Raw genomic sequence first — 17868 nt, 5'->3', positions numbered from 1 at the left:
CGGATGGCGGGCACAAATCCCTCCATGTAATCTCGAGAGACGACGATCGCCGATAGGAAAGCCGGCGCGGAGCAGCGGCGATTCGGTTGCCATGGCTCTGTGACGTCAGCCTCGACGCTCTTGATTGGTCATTCAACTCGCGGCACGCGGCACGGCCGCAGAAATGAACGCACAATCACCGCGAGCGGAAAGGGCACGATCGGACGGCGGGCACAAATCCCTCCATGTAACCTCGAGAGACGACGATCGTCGATTAGAAAGCCGGCGCGGAGCAGCGGTGGTCCGGTTGCCATGGCTCCGTGACGTCAGCCTCGACGCTCTTGATTGGTCATTCAACTCGCGGCACGCGGCACTTGCCGCAGAAATGAACGCACAATCACCGCGAGCGGAAAGGGCACGATCGGACGGCGGGCACAAATCCCTCCATGTAACCTCGAGAGACGACGATCGTCGATTAGAAAGCCGGCGCGGAGCAGCGGTGGTCCGGTTGCCATGGCTCCGTGACGTCAGCCTCGACGTTCTTGATTGGTCATTCAACTCGCGGCACGCGGCACTTGCCGCAGAAATGAACGCACAATCACCGCGAGCGGAAAGGGCACGATCGGACGGCGGGCACAAATCCCTCCATGTAACCTCGAGAGACGACGATCGTCGATTGGAAAGCCGGCGCGGAGCAGCGGTGGTCCGGTTGCCATGGCTCCGTGACGTCAGCCTCGACGTTCTTGATTGGTCATTCAACTCGCGGCACGCGGCACTTGCCGCAGAAATGAACGCACAATCACCGCGAGCGGAAAGGGCACGATCGGACGGCGGGCACAAATCCCTCCATGTAACCTCGAGAGACGACGATCGTCGATTAGAAAGCCGGCGCGGAGCAGCGGTGGTCCGGTTGCCATGGCTCCGTGACGTCAGCCTCGACGTTCTTGATTGGTCATTCAACTCGCGGCACGCGGCACTTGCCGCAGAAATGAACGCACAATCACCGCGAGCGGAAAGGGCACGATCGGACGGCGGGCACAAATCCCTCCATGTAACCTCGAGAGACGACGATCGTCGATTAGAAAGCCGGCGCGGAGCAGCGGTGGTCCGGTTGCCATGGCTCCGTGACGTCAGCCTCGACGCTCTTGATTGGTCATTCGACGAGAATGACCGGCACGCATGACAAGAACTCGCGGCACGCGGCACTTGCCGCAGAAATGAACGCACAATCACCGCGAGCGGAAAGGGCACGATCGGACGGCGGGCACAAATCCCTCCATGTAACCTCGAGAGACGACGATCGTCGATTGGAAAGCCGGCGCGGAGCAGCGGTGGTCCGGTTGCCATGGCTCCGTGACGTCAGCCTCGACGTTCTTGATTGGTCATTCAACTCGCGGCACGCGGCACTTGCCGCAGAAATGAACTCACAATCACCGCGAGCGGAAAGGGCACGATCGGACGGCGGGCACAAATCCCTCCATGTAACCTCGAGAGACGACGATCGTCGATTAGAAAGCCGGCGCGGAGCAGCGGTGGTCCGGTTGCCATGGCTCCGTGACGTCAGCCTCGACGCTCTTGATTGGTCATTCAACTCGCGGCACGCGGCACGGCCGCAGAAATGAACGCACAATCACCGCGAGCGGAAAGGGCACGATCGGACGGCGGGCACAAATCCCTCCATGTAACCTCGAGAGACGACGATCGTCGATTGGAAAGCCGGCGCGGAGCAGCGGTGGTCCGGTTGCCATGGCTCCGTGACGTCAGACACGACGCTCTTGATTGGTCATTCAACTCGCGGCACGCGGCACGGCCGCAGAAATGAACGCACAATCACCGCGAGCGGAAAGGGCACGATCGGACGGCGGGCACAAATCCCTCCATGTAACCTCGAGAGACGACGATCGTCGATAGGAAAGCCGGCGCGGAGCAGCGGCGATTCGGTTGCCATGGCTCCGTGACGTCAGCCTCGACGCTCTTGATTGGTCATTCAACTCGCGGCACGCGGCACTTGCCGCAGAAATGAACGCACAATCACCGCGAGCGGAAAGGGCACGATCGGACGGCGTCCACAAATCCCTCCATGTAACCTCGAGAGACGACGATCGTCGATTGGAAAGCCGGCGCGGAGCAGCGGCGATTCGGTTGCCATGGCTCCGTGACGTCAGCCTCGACGCTCTTGATTGGTCATTCAACTCGCGGCACGCGGCACGGCCACAGAAATGAACGCACAATCACCGCGAGCGGAAAGGGCACGATCGGATGGCGGGCACAAATCCCTCCATGTAATCTCGAGAGACGACGATCGCCGATAGGAAAGCCGGCGCGGAGCAGCGGCGATTCGGTTGCCATGGCTCCGTGTCGTCAGCCTCGACGCTCTTGATTGGTCATTCAACTCGCGGCACGCGGCACTTGCCGCAGAAATGAACGCACAATCACTGCGAGCGGAAAGGGCACGATCGGACGGCGGGCACAAATCCCTCCATGTAACCTCGAGAGACGACGATCGTCGATTGGAAAGCCGGCGCGGAGCAGCGGCGATTCGGTTGCCATGGCTCCGTGACGTCAGCCTCGACGCTCTTGATTGGTCATTCAACTCGCGGCACGCGGCACTTGCCGCAGAAATGAACGCACAATCACTGCGAGCGGAAAGGGCACGATCGGACGGCGGGCACAAATCCCTCCATGTAACCTCGAGAGACGACGATCGCCGATAGGAAAGCCGGCGCGGAGCAGCGGCGATTCGGTTGCCATGGCTCCGTGTCGTCAGCCTCGACGCTCTTGATTGGTCATTCAACTCGCGGCACGCGGCACTTGCCGCAGAAATGAACGCACAATCACTGCGAGCGGAAAGGGCACGATCGGACGGCGGGCACAAATCCCTCCATGTAACCTCGAGAGACGACGATCGTCGATTGGAAAGCCGGCGCGGAGCAGCGGCGATTCGGTTGCCATGGCTCCGTGTCGTCAGCCTCGACGCTCTTGATTGGTCATTCAACTCGCGGCACGCGGCACTTGCCGCAGAAATGAACGCACAATCACTGCGAGCGGAAAGGGCACGATCGGACGGCGGGCACAAATCCCTCCATGTAACCTCGAGAGACGACGATCGCCGATAGGAAAGCCGGCGCGGAGCAGCGGCGATTCGGTTGCCATGGCTCCGTGTCGTCAGCCTCGACGCTCTTGATTGGTCATTCAACTCGCGGCACGCGGCACTTGCCGCAGAAATGAACGCACAATCACCGCGAGCGGAAAGGGCACGATCGGACGGCGTCCACAAATCCCTCCATGTAACCTCGAGAGACGACGATCGTCGATTGGAAAGCCGGCGCGGAGCAGCGGCGATTCGGTTGCCATGGCTCCGTGACGTCAGCCTCGACGCTCTTGATTGGTCATTCAACTCGCGGCACGCGGCACTTGCCGCAGAAATGAACGCACAATCACCGCGAGCGGAAAGGGCACGATCGGACGGCGGGCACAAATCCCTCCATGTAACCTCGAGAGACGACGATCGTCGATTGGAAAGCCGGCGCGGAGCAGCGGCGATTCGGTTGCCATGGCTCCGTGACGTCAGCCTCGACGCTCTTGATTGGTCATTCAACTCGCGGCACGCGGCACTTGCCGCAGAAATGAACGCACAATCACCGCGAGCGGAAAGGGCACGATCGGACGGCGGGCACAAATCCCTCCATGTAACCTCGAGAGACGACGATCGTCGATAGGAAAGCCGGCGCGGAGCAGCGGCGATTCGGTTGCCATGGCTCCGTGACGTCAGCCTCGACGCTCTTGATTGGTCATTCAACTCGCGGCACGCGGCACGGCCGCAGAAATGAACGCACAATCACCGCGAGCGGAAAGGGCACGATCGGACGGCGGGCACAAATCCCTCCATGTAACCTCGAGAGACGACGATCGTCGATTGGAAAGCCGGCGCGGAGCAGCGGCGATTCGGTTGCCATGGCTCCGTGACGTCAGCCTCGACGCTCTTGATTGGTCATTCAACTCGCGGCACGCGGCACGGCCGCAGAAATGAACGCACAATCACCGCGAGCGGAAAGGGCACGATCGGACGGCGGGCACAAATCCCTCCATGTAACCTCGAGAGACGACGATCGTCGATTGGAAAGCCGGCGCGGAGCAGCGGCGATTCGGTTGCCATGGCTCCGTGACGTCAGCCTCGACGCTCTTGATTGGTCATTCAACTCGCGGCACGCGGCACGGCCGCAGAAATGAACGCACAATCACCGCGAGCGGAAAGGGCACGATCGGACGGCGTCCACAAATCCCTCCATGTAACCTCGAGAGACGACGATCGTCGATTGGAAAGCCGGCGCGGAGCAGCGGCGATTCGGTTGCCATGGCTCCGTGACGTCAGCCTCGACGCTCTTGATTGGTCATTCAACTCGCGGCACGCGGCACGGCCACAGAAATGAACGCACAATCACCGCGAGCGGAAAGGGCACGATCGGATGGCGGGCACAAATCCCTCCATGTAATCTCGAGAGACGACGATCGCCGATAGGAAAGCCGGCGCGGAGCAGCGGCGATTCGGTTGCCATGGCTCCGTGTCGTCAGCCTCGACGCTCTTGATTGGTCATTCAACTCGCGGCACGCGGCACTTGCCGCAGAAATGAACGCACAATCACTGCGAGCGGAAAGGGCACGATCGGACGGCGGGCACAAATCCCTCCATGTAACCTCGAGAGACGACGATCGTCGATTGGAAAGCCGGCGCGGAGCAGCGGCGATTCGGTTGCCATGGCTCCGTGACGTCAGCCTCGACGCTCTTGATTGGTCATTCAACTCGCGGCACGCGGCACTTGCCGCAGAAATGAACGCACAATCACTGCGAGCGGAAAGGGCACGATCGGACGGCGGGCACAAATCCCTCCATGTAACCTCGAGAGACGACGATCGCCGATAGGAAAGCCGGCGCGGAGCAGCGGCGATTCGGTTGCCATGGCTCCGTGTCGTCAGCCTCGACGCTCTTGATTGGTCATTCAACTCGCGGCACGCGGCACTTGCCGCAGAAATGAACGCACAATCACTGCGAGCGGAAAGGGCACGATCGGACGGCGGGCACAAATCCCTCCATGTAACCTCGAGAGACGACGATCGTCGATTGGAAAGCCGGCGCGGAGCAGCGGCGATTCGGTTGCCATGGCTCCGTGTCGTCAGCCTCGACGCTCTTGATTGGTCATTCAACTCGCGGCACGCGGCACTTGCCGCAGAAATGAACGCACAATCACTGCGAGCGGAAAGGGCACGATCGGACGGCGGGCACAAATCCCTCCATGTAACCTCGAGAGACGACGATCGCCGATAGGAAAGCCGGCGCGGAGCAGCGGCGATTCGGTTGCCATGGCTCCGTGTCGTCAGCCTCGACGCTCTTGATTGGTCATTCAACTCGCGGCACGCGGCACTTGCCGCAGAAATGAACGCACAATCACCGCGAGCGGAAAGGGCACGATCGGACGGCGTCCACAAATCCCTCCATGTAACCTCGAGAGACGACGATCGTCGATTGGAAAGCCGGCGCGGAGCAGCGGCGATTCGGTTGCCATGGCTCCGTGACGTCAGCCTCGACGCTCTTGATTGGTCATTCAACTCGCGGCACGCGGCACTTGCCGCAGAAATGAACGCACAATCACCGCGAGCGGAAAGGGCACGATCGGACGGCGGGCACAAATCCCTCCATGTAACCTCGAGAGACGACGATCGTCGATTGGAAAGCCGGCGCGGAGCAGCGGCGGTTCGGTTGCCATGGCTCCGTGACGTCAGCCTCGACGCTCTTGATTGGTCATTCAACTCGCGGCACGCGGCACGGCCGCAGAAATGAACGCACAATCACCGCGAGCGGAAAGGGCACGATCGGACGGCGGGCACAAATCCCTCCATGTAACCTCGAGAGACGACGATCGTCGATAGGAAAGCCGGCGCGGAGCAGCGGCGATTCGGTTGCCATGGCTCCGTGACGTCAGCCTCGACGCTCTTGATTGGTCATTCAACTCGCGGCACGCGGCACGGCCGCAGAAATGAACGCACAATCACCGCGAGCGGAAAGGGCACGATCGGACGGCGGGCACAAATCCCTCCATGTAACCTCGAGAGACGACGATCGTCGATTGGAAAGCCGGCGCGGAGCAGCGGCGATTCGGTTGCCATGGCTCCGTGACGTCAGCCTCGACGCTCTTGATTGGTCATTCAACTCGCGGCACGCGGCACGGCCGCAGAAATGAACGCACAATCACCGCGAGCGGAAAGGGCACGATCGGACGGCGGGCACAAATCCCTCCATGTAACCTCGAGAGACGACGATCGTCGATTGGAAAGCCGGCGCGGAGCAGCGGCGATTCGGTTGCCATGGCTCCGTGACGTCAGCCTCGACGCTCTTGATTGGTCATTCAACTCGCGGCACGCGGCACGGCCGCAGAAATGAACGCACAATCACCGCGAGCGGAAAGGGCACGATCGGACGGCGGGCACAAATCCCTCCATGTAACCTCGAGAGACGACGATCGTCGATAGGAAAGCCGGCGCGGAGCAGCGGCGATTCGGTTGCCATGGCTCCGTGACGTCAGCCTCGACGCTCTTGATTGGTCATTCAACTCGCGGCACGCGGCACGGCCGCAGAAATGAACGCACAATCACCGCGAGCGGAAAGGGCACGATCGGACGGCGGGCACAAATCCCTCCATGTAACCTCGAGAGACGACGATCGTCGATTGGAAAGCCGGCGCGGAGCAGCGGCGGTCCAGTTGCCATGGCTCCGTGACGTCAGCCTCGACGCTCTTGATTGGTCATTCAACTCGCGGCACGCGGCACGGCCGCAGAAATGAACGCACAATCACCGCGAGCGGAAAGGGCACGATCGGACGGCGTCCACAAATCCCTCCATGTAACCTCGAGAGACGACGATCGTCGATTGGAAAGCCGGCGCGGAGCAGCGGCGGTCCAGTTGCCATGGCTCCGTGACGTCAGCCTCGACGCTCTTGATTGGTCATTCAACTCGCGGCACGCGGCACGGCCGCAGAAATGAACGCACAATCACCGCGAGCGGAAAGGGCACGATCGGACGGCGTCCACAAATCCCTCCATGTAACCTCGAGAGACGACGATCGTCGATTGGAAAGCCGGCGCGGAGCAGCGGCGGTCCAGTTGCCATGGCTCCGTGACGTCAGCCTCGACGCTCTTGATTGGTCATTCAACTCGCGGCACGCGGCACGGCCGCAGAAATGAACGCACAATCACCGCGAGCGGAAAGGGCACGATCGGACGGCGTCCACAAATCCCTCCATGTAACCTCGAGAGACGACGATCGTCGATTGGAAAGCCGGCGCGGAGCAGCGGCGGTCCAGTTGCCATGGCTCCGTGACGTCAGCCTCGACGCTCTTGATTGGTCATTCAACTCGCGGCACGCGGCACGGCCGCAGAAATGAACGCACAATCACCGCGAGCGGAAAGGGCACGATCGGACGGCGGGCACAAATCCCTCCATGTAACCTCGAGAGACGACGATCGTCGATTGGAAAGCCGGCGCGGAGCAGCGGCGGTCCAGTTGCCATGGCTCCGTGACGTCAGACACGACGCTCTTGATTGGTCATTCAACTCGCGGCAGGCGGCACTTGCCGCAGAAATGGGGACGCCGCAAAACCCCCGATTCCTGCCGCTTTTGCCGGGCGCGGCATGACGCGTTGCCGCTCATGCGACTCTAATGAAACTCCGCTTCGCTCACGTTGCCGCTCATGAAACGCGTCATGCCACAACTGGGCTCCCCTCTCGCCCTTCTGGATGGATGGATGCGATGAGCATCCCATTTGATCCGGGGTGGACGGACGCTGTGTGCGAGTGAAAGGGCGCGAGGGACGCGTGCTTTCCCGGGGAGCGAATGCATGGCGGAGAACAAACGCGCGTTCTGCGCCATGCTCCCTGAAGGGCAGCAGAATTAAGCGTCCTTTTTCTCATTTACAATCACCATATTATATATATATATATATGCAAATATACATACATACATACATACAGCAAACGCAACTTCTTCCGTCGCGCGAAAGGCCGTGGCGGGACGGGAGAGAGGGAGGGAGGGAGGGGAGGTGACGTTTAGCTGCGGTACCAAATACGTATTTATATAAAAACGTTGCGAGGCGAGAAAGTGGTAAAGACTTCCGACGCTGCTCGACTAGTTCCCCGTTCTGATCTCGTCGAAAACCTCCGAGCCGCCCCCAGAGGCCTTGGCAACAGTCACCGAACGCGGGCAAAACGGTGACGGCGTCGACACCAATTCTGCGCGTTGCTGGTGCTGCTGCATGTCCAAGTTTATACAGCAGATAAAACTACTATCCTTACACCATATAGCTCTCTACTAATTTGCCATCGCAATTGATGCTTCGCCTTTCGGGTGAAACTGCGACATTTTATTTCGATAGCAATTATATGGACACTTCAACCAGATTTCTGCCGTCGCCATCGCCGTGAGGTTCCATATAGATTCCAAGGGCGATAATATCGTCGCCGCGCGCCGTATGCGCGAGTGAGAGCGCGCGCGCGGGGGACGCGCGCTATCACGGAGAGCCAACGCACGGCGGAAAGCAAGCGCGACCGTCGCGCGAAAGGCCGTGGGGGTATGGGGGGGAGGGAGGTGGGGCGACGCTGTACTACGGCACCAAATGCGTATCTTGCAACCGAGCGCAAGGGGAACTGGCAACGCAATCTCCCACGCGAAAGCAAAAAAGCGGAGAGGCAGCGCGGGAGGGAGGGGGGGGGGGGGGTCGAGGGAGCAGTTTCAACTCTGCCAACAAATACGCTTGCACTGGCTGTGGTGGCGGTCGCCCGCACCGTCTCTTATCTCCACACGGCTCTGACCTTGGTATGCGCTGTGCACGCGCCGCTCAGTTTCCGTTGAAGCGATAGACCACACGATTCTTCGCCCGCTGCAGCTGCTCCGCCAGCGTTTTGACAGTCGTTGTGTGCGGTCATTCAGTGTGATCTATTCATGTTTGCTTGTGTGCTATGACACCACGCTTGTCAATTCAGTTAGAAAGCGAATGTGTCCAAGTTTATGCAGCCAATAAAACTACTATACCTACTCCGAATAGCTCTCTACCAATTTGCTATCGCAATTGATGCTTCGCCTTTCGGGCGAAATTGCGACATTTTTTTTGTACGCCGCCGTTGTTTGTGGTCTCCATACTTTTCTGCCACCATACCTCCAATTGCCTCTTGGTAATCTCTTTTGTGGACATGTTTACTTTCCCCCTGCTATCCCTGAACCCAAGGGCTTCAATTAAGGAGGCCACAGGAGCCTAAACTGGCATAACTGGTTAGATATCTTCACATCCCAATAAAACATGTTTCATCGTTTCCCTTGCTTTACCGCAGCAAGCACATGCGTCTTCGTCCTTGGTGTACCTCGCTTTATACCTAGGCGTTCTAAGGCACCCTGATCTCACTTCGAAAAGTTAAACCTTTCCTTTCTGGACACGCGCGGCTTCCGAGACGAGAAACTTGGCGCACCGGTGCCTACGAACATTGAGAATTGTTCCCTTGCTTGTTCCCTGGGCACGTAGTCAGTGACCCAAGTTGTGGTGAAGAGCAGCGCATACCAAGCTCATTCATGACACAGCTCGCTAAAGCGTTGGCGTGAAAGGCGTTCATTGAAAAGCGGCAGATACCCAGTGCATTTGTGGAGCAGCCTCAGAAATGGCAGTGCGTTGGGTTGCTGTGGTTGCTGTCCTTGAGCCACCCTTAAGTGGGTCCGTTTCCACTCCGATTCGGAGAAATGTACGGGATCTTTTTCGTCATTGTAAAGCGGATCATTCCCAGTGCACATACCTAGTTACACAAATTGACGTCAAAGACGTTCATTGAAGAGCGGCGTAGCACATGCCCCGTGCTACGTCTCAACGTGGACCAGCGTGTACCTTGGACGTTTCCCACGAAGCAGCCCCTTTCATCAGCGTCGCCCAGGCGGCTACAGTGCCCGACGCCGAAGGTGACGGGCAAACAAGCGCCCCAAACCGCTAGTGCGCATTCAGGTGGAAAGCTTTCCATTAAGTTATGATGCATGCTTCTAAGGTCACTCGACTGGACAGCATGCGCCAGTCGATCCACGTATTTCCGTTCGCCTCAGTGGAACACAGAGTTGGAACCGGTGCTGGCGCAACAGAGTGCGCTGCGCCGCGGACGGCTTCTGTTGTCTCCATGGTTGTTTGCCTTGACACCTTTTCCGTCGAGGCAATCCAGGGATCTGATGGGCTTGTGTCCCTGACGACCGACATGGCTTTTTGTGTGAAGCGTGAAATAGCACGGTGTGCGCCGCTCCACAGCGGCCCCCTTGTCCGGGAAGGACCGTTGGCCCGAATCAAAGCCCCCCACCCAGTGAGCCCGGGTAGGGGGGGGGGGGGGGGTGCCGGGGTCAATGTACCGAATGATGCTGGGTTGTTGAGTACATGAACGCTCTGGGGCGCGGTACCTACGGGTGCCAAGTCCTCTTCCCATCTGACAACGGCACAAGCTGACCGCAACGGAGGTGCCACAGATTGATGCTAGAGCCCAACTTCTAGAAACTGCTATCGTGGGGACGGCAACGATCTCGGTTTACCAGATGACCACGCAGTTGCAGGAGATGCGAGGGCGAAGATGCAACATTACATGTGGAGTTTTGTGAACAATACAACCCTCCGATTGGCCGCACCAAGGTTATCAGATTCCCTAGTCGGGTTAACTTGGGAAGACACAATCGGTTCAGTGGGTGGTTATGACGTGACCTGAGGCGAACTCAGACGTTTATTATGCTCTTGATAGAGTGGGCTTCAGTACCAGAGGCCAGTGCACATAATGTAAATTAAGCCATTTTTCTTATTCCTACTACTCGACGCACTCCTCAATGGCATTTGTAACAGCAGACGGAATACGGACTTTTTTAATTTAATTTGATGCCGTTCGGGTTGTGCAATGCACCTACGTTAATTAATTGACGCATTAATTTTGACCCTGGAATTTCTTTAACGGGCACCTAAATCTGAGTACATGAGCGTGTTCATATTTATCCCTCTTCGAAATGGCAATGCAGTAGTCGGGATCGAATCCGCGACCTCGAGCAACGTCACAGTCGCAAAGCTGCGGGCACAGCAGCGTTGATTTACCCGCCGCGTTGGCTTAGCGGCTCTATAGTGTTGCGCTGCTAAGCACGAGGTCGCGGGATGAAATCCTGGACACCACATTTCGATGTGGACAAAATGCAAGAACGCTCATGACCCGTGCATTGGAGGGACGTTAAAGATCTCCTGATGTTCAAAATTAATCCGATGTCCTCCACTGCGGCGCGCCTGATATTCAATATCGTGGTTTTCACATGTAAAACCCCAGAATTCAATTCAAGTATTCATTTGACTGGCGGCCTCTTCCGTAGTGTGGCCTAGATACTACGGTGCTTTAATGCGGCCTTGCGTCTGCGTCACTTGTCCGCTTGGAAAAACAGCATGGTGTTTCAGAAATAGCAGAAGCGTCAAGTGCGGCACTTAAATTTATCCAATGTGTTTGCAACCTCTGTCGTGTTTAGTAGTAGCGTTTCCTTGCTTTCTTACGTCGCCGTTTCCCTCTCCCGCCTTCCCCACGTATGCGAGCTGCGAGCAAAGAATGACAATTCACTCGTTCATGACTGCGTCGCTTTTACCCATTATATGCCTCCTCCCCGCCATTCTATCTACCTCCCCTCTGGGCTAATCGAAAGAAGAAGGGGAACCGAGGGACTCGATTTTGTTAATCAAAACCCCATAAAGCCAACATACAATGGAGCCAAGAAAAGCATCGGGGAAATTAAGTGTAGTTGAAATTGGAATGCAGAAAATAATGAAGAAAATGGAAATGAAAGTGGACGAAAAGATAACTTGTCGTCTGCGGGAGCCGAACCCGCAACCTCCGTTTACGCGTGCGTTGCACTACCAATTGGGTATTTATGTTTACTAGATCTCTCCCTAGGTGTGTTAGCCAGCGCCACTAAGAACCACAGTGGGCGGATGTGGAACATACTTTTTAGCCCGATGGCGTCCCGTAAAACGTGATCTTGGGAGAGCAGGCACGTGGCTAATAAACCCTCGCATGCTACCTGTTGCTGAGTGTCTCTCCTAATTCTATCTACGTCCCCTCTGTGCCGTTGCACTTAAGTATAAAGGTAAGCTCTGCAGTATCTGCAATGCTTTCGTGGAGGGGGAGGGGGGGGGGGGTCACGGATAATTACTACAGTCAAGAGGGTATTGTGGCGACGCCTAGGGATCTTCAGAGGGCATTGTATAGCAATGCGATAAAAAAGGTCCAAACGAGCTTCTCGCGTCGCCTTTCCTCTCTGCCACGCTCCCGTCTCACGCTCTGAACCACCTCGGCAACGCTGCAACGTTGTTTAAGGCAACCTCCGCACATGCGCAAACGGCCGCGCATGCGGCGCCCGTGGGTGCCGCGACGAACCGCTATTCAATTACACGCCACAAATTACACAGTCAAAGTTTTTGTTTCACGTGTTGATACTTTGATGAGCACGTTTCTACACGTGATACGAAATAGAATGAGGAAAAAAAATTCTCACCTGCGATTGCACTGTGGGCGTGTACCACAGGAACAACCACCAGCCATCTGTGTAGCTTGTGTAAGAAGAATATTTGTCTGTTTTCCAGCTGTAAGCCTTCATGGTGTAAGATGGCATGATCGTGATGCTGTCGTTTGTGGTTATACTTGTCCATTGGTCGGCCACGTACTCCTGGCGAAATTAAACAAAGGCATCAGATTTGTATCAACCTGCTTTGTATTTGCACCAACCGGCTTGGCACTTGTAACGCTCCGTAACATGCGGCATTATGCTTGGCTATCGGTTGATAACCTTCTGATGTTTTCAGTTTTTTCATTGAGCCACCGCGGCCTGCATTACAAACTCAAAACATCGCGTGAGTGAAGCCACCGATGTCACACTGGAAATGAAGCCACGTGGTGGCGCTATATTTGCGACTGCAGTGTAGGGAGCCGCAACGAATGTCGTAATTTTGTAGGCTCCCTGCACCAATGGAACAGCGTTTAACTCAAGGGCAGATAATGTAGGCTCGTGCTTGATGTACACAGATTGCCGAACGATCTGTGACTACTGTCCTGCTCTGGTACTCTATCTTGTGCAAGATGGAAACAGGGCATGGAAACACACGCAATGAACGCGTAACCAACGTTACTAGATTACCTATTTGAGTTTGCAAACTCCGGCCACCCTACTCCGGCGCCGCGGATGTCACACTGCCCTGGACAGGGCGCGCTCACGCCGTTTCGCGGTGGCAGTCGTGGTAGACGGATGTGTTTTGCCGGGGCTCCGTGGCGGCGACGAAAGCATAAGCATTTACAGCGGAGCTGTTAAGGGCTCAGTCTCCGAGGGTTGTGTCAGTGTGTAAAAAAAAAAAAAAAAAAAAAAACCTCGTTGGCTCGAGCGTCGTCGTCTTTTTGAGCGCACGGCCCCTCCTTACTCCCGGCCGGCTGAGCCCCCGCTATTTACTCTTGCGCCTGATTTGAGCTATCTCCTCTCGCGCCTGATATTGCTTCTGATTTGATATTGGCTCTGCTGGTACCCAAAAAAGTATACGCGCGTGTAAATCATATGAGCGGAGCTTGAGCCGATATATTTTAGAAACATCACTTTGTTAAGCCAATGGGCACGAGGTTCCATTTTCAATTCATGCTTACGTTGCAGGTTCCTTTTGCACCGGCAAGTGCTGCTACGTAACTTCGCTAACGCCGTTTGCAAATGGTTTATAATCGACACGCACAACGCTTTGACCTAAACTAGCAAACATGATAATATTGTTTAACGTGCAGGTGATTCTATTCGACCAACTCATGTACAGTCAACCACAAAAGTTTCCGGACCACGCGAGCGCGTGCCAGACTGCCTATCCGCGCCACCTAGCGGTACGCCACCTAGCGGCGACAGGGGCGCTCTCCCGGATATGAGCCCTCTTGGTACTCGCCTGCCTGTTAATTTTTTATTCCCGTGCATGACATTGTTAGTTCGTTGTGTTGACGCAGAGCGCTGTCTGCGATAAGACCGCCACATATCTGGCTTGATAGCAGTATCGGAGCAATCACTGCAACCTTTGTCGACTGGTGTGCCAGTGGGTAGATAAGTTTCACGAAGCGCTGCGACGATCTTTTTACGCGACGTTTACTGGCGCACTTTGGTTGGCAGCATCTTGGTCCAATGAGTGTTGCTGCTTTTGCGTCTTGAGAGAAAGGGTAGGGAGGTGTTTCACTGTCATCAAAAATAAAGAAAAAGCGGATGCATAGAAAATTTTCTTTCACACATAGGCGCATCTTCGCATCAGTCGCTGAAAACGTAGTAGACTTGCTTCAGGCCACGTGGTGATTGCCTATTTGGAAAGATGCCGCTGCGTGTTCCACTTGACGAAAGAAGGCACATTGTGCGTTTATTTATAGAGGGAATACCTCAGCGCGAAATCTTCCGCCGAACCAACAGGAGCCGGACTGCCGTGAATAGGATTATTCAAGCTTTCCGCGACGATGACAGATTCACAGATATGGAGCGCAGTGGGCGTCCAAGGGCCACGACTGAGGAAGAGGACCGCCTGATTACGGCCGCCATCGTGGCTGATCCTTTTCAAAGTGCAGAGGATATCCGAGAAGCGCTCTCGCTCACGGTATCGTCTGAGACTGTAAGAAGAAGGCTGAGTGAGCTTGGCCTGCAGTCTTTCGTAGCAGCACAGAAGCCCTGCCTCTCAGACAGCCAGCTACAAGAACGACTCATGTTCGCTACAGCAATGAAAGATTGGACAACAGAGAAATGGGGCGATGTCATTTTTAGCGACGAGTCAACTTTTTCCACGCGCTGGGACCAACGGAAGCGGGTTTGGCGTCCACTAAACTGCAGGTGTGTTTACAGTGTATTGGCAGTTAATTCACGAAGCTAATTCTGCATCACAACATGTTTCACGTAAAATGAGCTTTTGGACATTACGAGTTTTTTCTGTAGTGGTATTATGTTGAAAACATTAACGATTGTTTCATAGTACTACTTACTCTGAAGCTAATTAAAAGCTGCCAGTGGGTCTTTCAGTACTATCTAATGATGTTTGCACGTTTTCTATTGCAACTCTATAACAGCATTATAAAGTTCATACGCAAGAGGAATCACAACATTTTTAGACGCGCCGCTGGAACCCAATTGTATGCTATTTCTTGCAGATATCTGCCTAATTACACACAGAGTGTTCTATCCAGTGGACGGTGTTCCGTGAGCGTGTGGGGAGTAATCAGCAAAGATGGCCTTGGTCCCCTTGTGCGTCTGGAAGGGCCCTTCACTGCGTCACGGTACTGCGACGTCATCACTAGACACCTCGTTCCGTATGCGCTGGACGGTCCCTTCAGCGACGGCTGCTATTTTTTTCAACACGACCGCAGCCCGATCCATAAAGCACGTATCGTCCAGTCATTGCTAGAAGAACATGCTGTTTGCCAGCTTGAGTGGCCTCCATGTGGCGCCGACTTGAATCCCATAGAAAATGTCTGGGGCATGTTGAAGAAACGGCTGTCCACACGAGCCAACCGCGGCCGCACGGCCGATACGCTGTGGCAAGCGATCGCACAAGAATGGGAAAGCCTGCGCGGTCGACCGGAGATTACTGAATCTTTGTACGAGTCGATGCCCACACGCATCAATAAGGTGCTAGAAAACGGCGGACATTTCACTTCCTACTAGATCATTGAGAGACCTATGTTTCATGACACTTCTGTAAATGTCTTGTGAATAAATTCATCCCCTTCAGACACGAATTATGATGCACTGTCTGCAAATGCGTCAAATGCGCATGGCATCATTTCAAGACGCTCACTATTACATTCCAAGAAAGAAGACGAAGCAATGTGCTGTTTTGTGCGAGTTTCAGTAAAAAAATTAATTAGCGTATAACTCATTATCTAATTATTCTGAAATCCGTCAGCTTCAATGCTTGCATAAAAAAATCAACTATTAGGCCCGAAACGCATGCACACTTGCTTTTTCGGTTGTATTCGTGTCGACCGGAGAAAAAAAATACTCTTGACGTTGGTCTTGGAACGCGGCACGTCGAACGATTGTCTAACATGGTAGTGTCTCCAGCAAAGTGATCATCTGCAGCAATACGCAGGACAATGAAGTTAACTGACCGCTAGTTGTCCCATCAGGAAGCGGACACGAATGTGCACACTGAGTTTTAGGTCATTTGAAGAAACACGTGGCGTGGGACGCGCCTCCGAAGTTCGAGTCCCCAAACGAGGACGCCGTGTCGCAAAGGGTTATAAAAAGAGTCATCGCACCCGGTTATTTCTTATTTTTCTAAATGTAACCACTATAGCAGCGCGGTGGTTCGGGCTTTGCGCAGCAAAACCTGGGCGCAGGCGATCAAATCCCGGCCGCTACTGTCGCTTAGCGATGGGGGAGGAACGGAAAAATTCTGCCTACTGACTAAGCATCTGTGTCCCATGGCTGCCTCACCGCTCACTCACGCACTCACGAAAAAAAAAGAAAAAAAACAGCGTGGCTACGCGAAAATAGAACTGATAACAGCCGAAGAATACGCTGTCTGATTGCTTGTACTGATATTCTGCTCTAAGAATATAAGCAAGTAGCCCTGGCTAACAAAGAGCGCGTCACGTTGAAAGAGATAGGTAGAAAATATTTGCGCACAGTGCGAAAATAGACAGGCCATAGATTTAAGGAGGGATGCGTCTTCAACGTAGCGCTGCTGTCGATCGCTGGTGACGTAGCGGAAGTGTCGCGAAGAGGCTCTTGGCCACGCGCTCGCGTGGTCCGCAAACTTTTGTGGTTGACTGTACTCGCCACGAAAGCAAAACAAAACAGATTATTATAGCAGGAAATAATGTCATTGCAATCTTGCACACAGCAAGAATTGAACTCTATGTGCCACTGTCACAACGCCGAAACACAAGGTTTTTTTTTGTTTTTTTAAGGGGGCGGGGGGGGGGGGGGGCAGACAGACAAAGAACTTTATTAAGGTCCTGAGGAGCCAGCCATTGGAGCCCCAGAGAGGCCCTGGCTAGCTGTTGCCTAAGCCCATGTTGGAGCCGGCAGGCCATGCCTCTCTGCTCTCTCACGGGCCCTCGGATAGCCTTGAACTAGTCTTCCTGTTTAGTGCTCGTGATGGCCTTCTGCCAGTGCTCGCTGTTGTTGAAGCCGTGTAACACAGGGCACTGCCAGAGCATGTGGGCTAAAGTACAGAATTCTTCCCCGCAATCCGGACAATGAGGATCTATCTGTGTAGTCTACTCAGGGAGCCTCTCGATGGGTATGAACCCGTCTGAAGCATCCTGAGCGTACGGGACTGTGCTCTACTCAATTTGGGATGGGGAGGTGGAAAACGTCGCCGCTCGCCTTTGTAATGTGCCGTAATTTCATGGAACGTAAGTAGAGCGTCACTATGGCCAATAGTCTCCGAACTCGTAGAGTTGTACGTTTTGTGGCTCTACACGCACACCCATCTTCAAAGAGAAGCTCCGCGACCTTTTTGGCAATCCGTTCAATCGCCAACTCATTGCCAAGAAGGCCCTTGCCACACGTGTTCAGACGTCGACCGAATCCTACGGGTCGTACATTCTCGACGTCTTGGCCCTTTGTGCGAAAGTGAAAAGCCGCCGGGTATCCCAGCACATCACGCGACTTCCCAACACAGCTGCTACGTCAGCCTGTGACAACCTCTTCCACCAGCCTTCGCGGTGTGACAACTTAACCCGCATCATTCGGCGTGAGGTCGAAGCAGCACAACCGGCGGCCCCTTCATTCCCGCCACCTGATTATTCTCTGGCGACGATCTCCTTGATCCAGGCCGTCGTCCGTAAAGAGTTGTCCAACGT

Source organism: Dermacentor silvarum, chromosome 10, assembly GCF_013339745.2.
Source record: "Dermacentor silvarum isolate Dsil-2018 chromosome 10, BIME_Dsil_1.4, whole genome shotgun sequence".
Taxonomy (NCBI): domain Eukaryota; kingdom Metazoa; phylum Arthropoda; class Arachnida; order Ixodida; family Ixodidae; genus Dermacentor; species Dermacentor silvarum.
This window is presented reverse-complemented; position numbering follows the sequence as displayed.